We start from the raw sequence: 8,586 nt of genomic DNA on the forward strand, positions 1-8,586 counted from the left end.
ATCACACAAATAAAATACAAGGAATCATTGTTGTTCTTAGAGGATAATTCTATTCTAATAATTGATACATTAATTTAATCAATCGTATCATTTAATCATCTAAATGATACCAATTAAGTATCATAGTTAAAATCATTCAATATAATTAAGATTGCATTGATAAAATATGTAAATTATAAAAACTAAATGTACAATTATATTAATTTTCATTAACTATCACATTATCATTTTCGTTCATATTTAACGATAGATAATTTAATTATTACTACTTAGATAATTAAACGATAAGGATTAAAACATACATTCAGACCTACTGGATTTCTTCTTTTGTCAATAATTATTGTTTTGGTCAAATATTACAGCAAAGGCCTCGAAGAATAATATAAAACACATTGAAGGCCAAGCTGAAAGCAAATAAAAGGTACAAAGGACAAAATCCAGGTATTAAAACTTAAAGCTAGCTCAATCTATTGTCTTTAACGTCCTTTATAGTTTAGGCTGCCTTCACTACTATAGGACTCCTAACATAGTGTACAAGATCCGACCATATCAGCTGCCCAAATACATATTCCTTAACTGCACGAGCTTTGTTAACTTTCAGGGTAACTTTGAATGTCTTCTCTTCGCCAACCTTTTTGAACTTCAACATTTTCAGCTTCACGTAAACGGATATCCCGATTGGTTTCCGCACTTGAGCTCTGTAAGTGCCTGGTGATCCTACGTATTTAACAGTCCCAGTCACTGAAATGGATCGGACAAGTTTAGGGATAGTGATTGAAGGTAGTTGAAGTTGGAAAGATTGATTGATCCGCAGCACTTTTAGGGTTTCGGTGAGGACAGTGTTATCAGTGTTTCGTTGTACCCCAATGTGCATAGAAATTTTAGGTAATCCGTAGCGGCTAAGCCGTAAACAAGTCCCGGATCCATGGCATGGTTTGGTTATACATGTCCCGCTCCATAGCTGAATGGGTCCGGCTTTGATATATGATGCATTTAGAATCGGCTTATGCGAGTTATCCAACGTGGTTGCTGCAATATCGGGGGCAAATAGGTTAGGGATCATTATGCAATCATAATCTGAATGAAATTTCAATAAATCGAAACCGAATGTTTATTGTTTTAGGAACAGGTTTATTACCACTGGTTATAATAGCTGATTTGATTGCAGCGGGACTCCAGTTGGGATAAAGGGATTTAAGAAGTCCAACAATGCCTGAAACATGAGGATATGAGTCTATGACATCGAAGTGCCTGATACGGAGTTGAACTTAACTCGCGTTTGTCAAAAGCTTCATTTTTTGGCCCTGCTGCTTCAGTATAGGTAGCTATTACACTAACATCCAGTGCAGTGATATCAGGCTGCATACAGAATATGAAGTACAGAGTATCAGGTACAATTTAGCAGAATAATTGGAAGGGAAAAGAAAAATAAATTGTCGTTCCTAGTAGCAAGTACCTTGAGGATCTCAGGAGTGATGGTATTGGGTCCCTTCGATGAAAATGCAGCCATGAACGGGGCTGGCTTTTTGCCAATTCGGGTCTTTGCGGGTGTAATACAAGCCATGGGTTGCCTGTTCATATGCAGTCCATGAATTCATAATACTATTGTTACATAAGGTAAAAGTAACATATTTATTGATTCTCACACTTACTTTGTTGAATAAATGTAAGCCAAAACAGCAAGACCATCAGTGTACTGGATATGTGAAGCTGGGAGGAGATGAGCGTCGAAGATAATTTCATTCCCTGTGAGAATATTGTTAGCAAGAATCATGCCAACAGCGCCAGCCAGAGCTGCTTGCTGACCCTTGTCCACTCTTACATTCTGCCCTCGGAGACAAACCAAGATCTTTCCTGTCGCCTTTTTAGGATCAATGACACCAGCCTGACATAATGTTCTGCATAATGTATGCAAGTAGCATGTATATGTACGGAACACATCGACAGGTAAAGATTCAACTATTACAGGCTGAAGGGCGTTAAAACAGTTGGTATAACTGAAACCAAGGTACCACTATTTAGAAGTGTTCTATCCTTGCGCGTTTTCAATCGAGGCATTCGCCAACTTAGCATCTGCTGCACTGATAAGTGGGAAGAACTTCTTGCCAGGCAAAACTTTAGCTGGTAAACTTTGTCCCTCAGAAAGCAAATAAGTATTGATAAGTTTGAAGCATTTTATGAACCGACAATCTTAAGTTTTTACTTTCTCTCTATTTTTGTGTTTAATTCTGTATTCCATTGGATAATTATGTTGCTACTCATTTGAAGGGAGGATTAATGTTACCTTGAAGCGCATATTGTTGCGGAGGACAACAATACTAGAGAACTCCCTATCCATGGTGCTGGCTACAACCGTGATCTGCAACGCTATCATTGAAAAAGGCCGTGGGTTCTCCTCCCAGCGACACAGACAGCACATCGACACCATCATGAATGGCCACATCAAAACCACCCAATATATCTGCATCATAACACTCATTTCCCAAAACTGGTGTCCAGCACACCTTGTATGCTGCTACTCTGGCCCTAGGCGATCCAACTTTTGCGGTCCCTTTACCAAAGCTGAAAACACTTGCCTTGGCTACCATGTTACCCCCAGCAGTCGATAAGGTATGCATTCCATGACCTTCTTTATCACGTGGTGTATCGAATGATGAGTTGAGTTTTCCAACAATGGCAGCATAGCCTTTGTTGAAGCACCTTGCTCCGATTAGCTTCCTTCAAGCATAAATCCAGCAATTTAGGTGCTAACATGGTTTTGAAATACAAGGAGAAAACATACTTCCATTGACAAACAAACTTAAATACCTAAAATACTCCAGGAAAAGGCACAATAGCTCTTTTCCAGGATCGAAAAGACACCATAATAAGAGAGTAGCTTGATTAAAGTAACATTTCAACCCAAAAGATAAAAGGGGAAAAACAGGTAATATTAGAACTAGAGAAAGCTGTTTTTGAATGAACGAAATTTATGCACTTGCAAGTTGCAAGTGTAGCAGTGCACGCATGCATGTACATCTAAATTACCTTTAGGAGGTGACATTCAATAAGTTTGGATTCAGATTTCAACATATACAGTTTTTTACTGTTCCTAAACTGCAACCTCTTTGGAATCTATGCTCCAGGGAAGTGTGAGTGCCGGATATAGACATTTGTGTGGCACAAATATGTTCAGTACTTTATACGTTTTTTTATGCATTTAGAGGAGTGTCGTATGGAAGAACTTGAAAAGAAAATGAAGAGTCATTGAATTCTAGATCCTTAAGCAAGATTAAGAGTTCGAATCATGACATTTGTGAATGGAGCAAATTAATTCTAGATCCCTTAAGAATATTAAGAGTTTGAATCATAACATTTGTGAATGGAGCAAATTAATTCTAGATCCCTTAAGAATATTAAGAGTTCGAATCCTAACATTTGTGAATTGAACAAATTGAATTAAAACAGTTGTTCTTATTTTTGTAGTACCCAATCTAGAGATCAAACACCGATGGTTACTAAAAGTAAAGTCAATGCGTACGGGCTGTTTTAGCATCCAAATTGAGTTCAAATATTGTTTAGTTTGACTCTACTTACAAAATTTAAAGTTAAGTTTGATTTGTAAATTTAAAATTGTCAAATTCAACAACGAACTCGAACTCGAACTTAAATCTTAAATAACTCTTTCCTCCTAGTTAAAAATTTGAGTTAAGTTTATTTAAATTAAGTATTGATCAAATTTTGATCGAATTAAATTCAAATAATTTACTATTTATCTTATCTCATTAAATCCCTCATGGGCGTGGGTTGAAAGGTGGGGTAGGGGAGAAAGGGGAAAAAAGAGAACAGACCTGTTGCAGTGAAATCCAACATCTTTGTAATTTTGACGAACTCCCTTCCACTTTGAAGGAATCGGTCCATACCCATCATCACTGAAGCTTTTTGATTCGGACCAAACACCTTCCCATGAAAAATAATTGGCCCATTCAGCATGCGTTCAAGGCTATGTAAGACTAAGTCAAAACCCTTACTAAAACACAAGCAAATATGTGCCACGGTTTCTTGTTTTGGAGCACTAATATTCAATCTTATCCACCTATTTTAAGGGTTCCAAGCAATTCTGTACTTCACAGTTTTCCTTAAGCACAGTAGACTACGTGGTTGGCAAAAATAAGTAAAAAAATAATAATAATAAAGGGTTTGGATGTCATGCATGAACATGTCAAGAATGCATCTCTGGGCTATGGATTAGGAAAATCAAAATGTATATCATAATCAATCAGCCTTCAATTAAAAATTTTAAATTTATAGAAATTAAATATATAATTTTTATTACTTTTTTAAGGAGCGGTCACGACTCCAATTCTTCTAACGCTCTGCCCTTCAGATTAAATTATTATTTTACATCATTATCTTAATTCCAACGTTATTGGAAACAAAACTTTAAGGTGACGTTTGGTTCGTTGGAATGTTTATGAGGGAATTGAAATCTGTGAATGAATTGAAATCTGTCAGGAATTAGAATCCAATTCTATATTCTGTTTGGTTGGTAGGAAATTGAATTTGAATCTAATTCCATATTCTGTTTGGTTCGCAGACATGTCAGATGAATTTGATTTCAGTAATGTAAAATGACATGATTGTCCTTCTTGTTTTTTTGTTTAATTTTAGTTTGTTTTATAAATTACATGTAGCAATATATTATAAAATTTTTTTAAAAAAATTAAATTTTAATTTTATTGATTAAATATTCATTTTAATAAATTATAAAAATCATGTTAATAAACATCATAAGTTAAAATCATCCCAATTAGGGATGGTCATGGGCCGGGTTGTGTCGGGTTTTTGGTCCACCCGACCCGACCTGAGAACAAGGAAACCTCCATCCGAGACCCGACCCGACCAAAATAAAGTTTCACCTGACCCGACCCGAATATATGAATTAGAAACCCGACCCGAAATAATAAAAATTTTATTTTTATTCAATAAAAACAATGACTTAATTGAAAAAATTATATATAGAGGGTATTATTGTAATTATTCCTAAATATATAAGGTAAAATTATATATTTTTGGGTCGGGTCGGGTATTTTTCACCCTAAACTCGAACCCGACCCGAATATCACACTTAAAAAAACCGACCTGACCAAAATAAAGTTTCACCCGACCCGACCCGAATATATGAATTAGAAACCCGACCCGACTCGAAATAATAAAAAAATTATTTTTATTCAATAAAAAAGTGACTTAATTGAAAAAAAATTATTTATAGAGGGGTATTATTATAATTATTCCTAAATATATAAGGTAAAATTATATATATATATATATATTCGGGTCGTGTCGGGTCGGGTATTTTTCACCCTAAACCCGAACTCGACTCGACTCGAATATCACACTTAAAAAAACCGACCCGACCCGATCAAAATAAAGTTCCACCCAACCCGACCCGAATATATGAATTAGAAACCCGACCCAAAATAATAAAAAAATATTTTTATTCAATATATGAATAAATTACCAAAAGTTTGATTATGGTAGTATGATCAAATTTCAATTCCCTCCAACAAGAGAATTGAATTCCATCATAGAATAGAATGAATGCAATTCACTTTCCCTCGTAAAATTGATGGAATTCACTTTCCCTCATTTGATGGAAAGTTGAAATCATGAGAGATTCCAATTCCCTTTGAAAACTTGAACCAAACATGGGAAAGTGGTAGAATTGGATTTCAATTCCCGCTAATTCCAATGGATTCCTACGAACCAAACGCCACCTAAGTTCAAGCATTCAATTTCAAAATTATTACTATGCCAGATCCAATCTGTATGAGTTTCGTCATATGGGGACGAAGTTAACTTATAAAACAAAGCTGGTTTGAAGAAATATGCAGATCCAATGAATCTGCGGCCCGATCCAAGGGAATCTGAAAGTGTCTCACCAGTGTCAAGGTTTCCGATGATGGTATCTTCACCATATCTGGCTTTGTTCCAGATTGAATTCGATGCAACGAAACCGCTCTGCTCCAAGCCAAGGAATTCCCATGATCGCGTTGTGTGTAGTTTTCTTCCCTTATTCAAGAACACTGAAATTACTTTAGGATGCCCTGTTATTGAATAAGAATTCAACACAAATTGACACAGTTAAAAGAAAGCAGTAGTTTCTGAAGAAAAATTGAAAGGGAAAGAGGATGAAGTTTTACTTGCAATCTCAGCTGCTACTTTATCGTCTAAATTCGCAGCGAAACCATTGATGTGCCTTGTATAAGAGTAAAACATAGACTCTCTAGCATGCTCATGACTGTTTAGAAACAATTTATTCAAGATGTTAAAATAAAATAAAAACGCCATATATGTTACTCTACAAGCTCAGCTGAAGAAAGAAGATCTCATTTACCTTCCGAGGAAGGATCCAAGAAAATCGTAATGAGATTCCGCCACGGCATCCAGATCAACCGACGACGATTCAATTCCGTGAGAATGTCCTCCCAAGTATACCACATATACACGAACATTTTTTTCATCTGCATCTCATTTTACATCAACGGAAGAAAGAAAAAAAAGGGAAATGTTTGAATCGAAACGCTTACCCTTTTGGCGGCAATTGCAGGCGTCTGTGAAAGGGAGAAAACAATGAAGGTAACCAAGCAAAGGGTAGCATTTGAAAGTCTCATTTGCCCTGGCTGCTGCTTGCTCTGATTCACCTCTCTGTTTCTTTATATAATAAAAAGAATGGAACAGGAATTTTGGAGTCAATGATATTGTTTTCGAAATATACTTTTGTTGAATAAGTATCGAAATTGAAAGAGAATATAATCACCGGATTACATGACAAAAAATAACAAAATTAATACTTATGAACTGACAAAAATGATAAATTAGGAAAATATTATATAAATGTATACAACTCTCATATTTGATACATATATTTGAGTATGTTCGTATCACAATAAAACTATTTTTCTTATATTATTTTTGGTATCAATAAAATTCTTAAATAAGAATTGTTCAAAAGAAAACTTTAAACTCAAAATATTTTTGTAAAAAACATATTAAAATCCACAACATTTCAAAATAAAAACAGAAAAACTTATCTTAGTCATTTTGAACATATTGTCAATTTAAAAAAGGCCTTCCTAAGATTTCTATAGAACTCTAGGTATTAAAACGTCGTTTATAGCAAATGATTAAAACAATAATTTTAACTAAAACCCTAAATTTACACACACTCCTAGTTTAATTAGGCTTCATGGTAGTAAAGCCCCCTTTTAATACCCCATCAAAAATATTAGCACATTTAAAGTAAAAGTATCATTCAATCTTGCAAAATCTAAATCGTGTTATCCTATGGCAATGTATGCATGTTGAATGCATGGGATATTTGCATGCACGTTAAATGCGTGATATCTGTGTGATGTGACGTGTGCTGTGGTTAAGAGATTATTTTTGTAACACCCAAAAATTGGGTTAAATTGAAATGCTAGTAAGTTTACTAGTCTATTTGAGAACTCTTTAAAAATATGGGGCTTTGAGTTGTAATTAACCTATTAATTTTGGGGTTTGAATACCCAAAACTTGCATCACGGTTACCATTTGATATTTAAAAAAAATACACCTTAGTCGGTTCTCTCTCTATTTACTCTCTCTCAACAAAACATTTTTTGTTTTCATTTGATTCGTTGCTAACCGAGAGGAGGTGTTTGACACATTCGGTACCATTACGTTTGTTTCGTTGACCCCATTCGTCCAGTATCCTTGGATTTCCATTCACCATCACTATTTACAATCGGTGAAGTTTTGAATATTCGGGTTTCGCTAAAAAAACCATCTTTGTCGATCTTTTTCGTAAACTGACCTCGGTAAGTGATTCCTCGTAGTTGAAATTATCTTTTCTACAAATTTTGGTATTTTTTGGGCCACCGTAAAGTCCCTCACATGCTCACACGCGTTGCCGTGCGCGCATGGGATTCGTCCGACTGTTTGGACCTGCTGAACCAGTCACCCCTTGGACTGAACCTGCTAGTCTGGTCACCAACCTACTGACCCGACCCGTTTGACCGATTCGTTGACTGTTGACTTTGATCGTTGAATTTGACTATAGACTTTTTTTCAAAACCACCTATCTTGATGTTTTTCAATGTCCTCGGTCCGTTTTCGCAATCTGTTTGGCCAAATTCTGACCCAAAATCCTTGTTTTACATTGTTTATTGCTTAAAGTCATGATTTAATTAAGTAAATTGTGGGATTTTGGACTCACTTTCTGATATTGATTTCCGAAGGTGATCATGCTTCTCAGTATCATTCACTAGTTGACCCTGACTGTTCTCGCTCAGCTCAGTTCGATTCTTCCTATTTATCTCGAGATACGCGTAAGTATTATTTTGTGACTTCATAGTCTTTTACCGTTTAGAATTATGGATTTTATGTTCATAGACTAGTATTGTTTTAGGTTCCCATTTCGCAGGACCTAATACTACTAACGCGGGAAATGTATGGCCTGGCTGATATGCATTTTTCTCTTATAGGTGTGTCCCCTTTACTTGTTCGATATATTTAACATGTTATGTTATATGTTGTTATATGTAAATATGTTTGTGAACTGATTAT

At 35.4% G+C, this 8,586-nt stretch overlaps 1 pseudogene; it reads right to left on the minus strand.

Annotated features, from left to right (window-relative positions):
- Window positions 1-331: 331 nt before the first annotated feature.
- On the minus strand, window positions 332-6,725 carry LOC120200972 (annotated as a pseudogene).
- Between the last annotated feature and the right edge of the window lie 1,861 nt (window positions 6,726-8,586).

Source organism: Hibiscus syriacus, unplaced genomic scaffold (assembly GCF_006381635.1).
Source record: "Hibiscus syriacus cultivar Baekdansim isolate YM2019G1 unplaced genomic scaffold, ASM638163v2 tig00006666_pilon, whole genome shotgun sequence".
NCBI classification, from domain to species: Eukaryota; Viridiplantae; Streptophyta; class Magnoliopsida; order Malvales; family Malvaceae; genus Hibiscus; species Hibiscus syriacus.